Consider the following 1160-nt stretch of genomic DNA (forward strand, 5'->3'; position numbering starts at 1 on the left):
CAAAGAGCCAATGTGATGCAGGAAACAAACCAGAGAAGAAAACTACGGACAAAAAAAGGTTAGTCTTACTTTTGGCGTATGACGCTGACAGTACAGACCATCTGAGTGAGTCTACCGAGTAACTAACAAAGCCAGTTTCACTAAGATTGTAAATGGGTTCAAAAGACAGAAAGAAGGCACAGTAGAGAGAGAGAGAGAAAAAGAAGAGAGAGGTTGCAGCTAAACTAAGCTCTAAAAGTGCTGCTCAAGTGAGTCTCAGTCTTACTTTCGCACCAGCGTTAGAGATCCCCCCGAGGGGGTGCACCGTTCCTGGAGGTACTGCAATACCAGGTCGATGCGTGGAGTGGACGGAGCAAGCTCCTATTCCAACTCCTAGTTCCAAAAATCCATTTAATATATTGCCCTCGGATAGAGGACGTATCAGATATTAAACTGATAAGAACAGATACTACACTTGATCTTAGCCAAAAGGCCGAGAAGCGATAACTCTGTCGCCACAACCGCCCGCGACACTCACGTGCGCACACACCTTTACATCGCGGTCGCGAACACCCGCGCAACGACGGCCACGCGCCCGACACCGACTCTCCTGCTCTGCCCCGACCACGACCTTCACCCCAGGGAAAGCCTGCCAGATCCGACGTGGGCGAGGATAGTTGTGTTGCTCGTTTCGCTCCCAGCGTTCCTGGGAGACGCGGCCACCTCCTCATTTGCATGCCCCGCCCAGCGCGCGTTCCATCTCTGCGCTGCACGGCGCCGCCCGAGCGCCAGAGGCCCGCCTGCCCGCCCTTCTGCCCGGTTCTTAATCTTTCAGACGCCAGAGTTGATGGTACCGGCCACAGGAGCTTCCCCACCCCCCTTTTTTTTCATATCTAGTCCGTTGGGCCGAATCTCGTATCGCCCTGAGATGAGATCCGCGACCGAGGGCCCTTGGAATTTCAGCTCCTTTGCTCTGACACTGCTCTCTGGGGTTTTTGCCTCCGCTGCCCTCTTCCTTCCTTCCTTCCTTCCCTTTCCTTCCCGTCCCGTCCCGTCCTGTCCCGTCCCGTTTTCACATGGAGTCTCTCTCTTAGAAAGTGCAGACCTGAAATATTACGTGATCCTCTCTCCTCAGCCAGGCGCAACAACCGGGTTCCTTTTTAAAAACAGAATAAATCAGG

At 53.4% G+C, this 1160-nt stretch overlaps 1 non-coding gene across 1 annotated transcript; it reads right to left on the reverse strand.

The window, feature by feature from the left end:
• Window positions 1–293: 293 nt before the first annotated feature.
• Window positions 294–484, reverse strand: LOC118590568. Its single transcript, XR_004945842.1, has one exon. It is a non-coding gene; the product is annotated as a U2 spliceosomal RNA (small nuclear RNA).
• Window positions 485–1160: the final 676 nt, after the last annotated feature.

This window comes from Onychomys torridus, chromosome 8 (genome assembly GCF_903995425.1).
Source record: "Onychomys torridus chromosome 8, mOncTor1.1, whole genome shotgun sequence".
Lineage (NCBI taxonomy): Eukaryota > Metazoa > Chordata > Mammalia > Rodentia > Cricetidae > Onychomys > Onychomys torridus.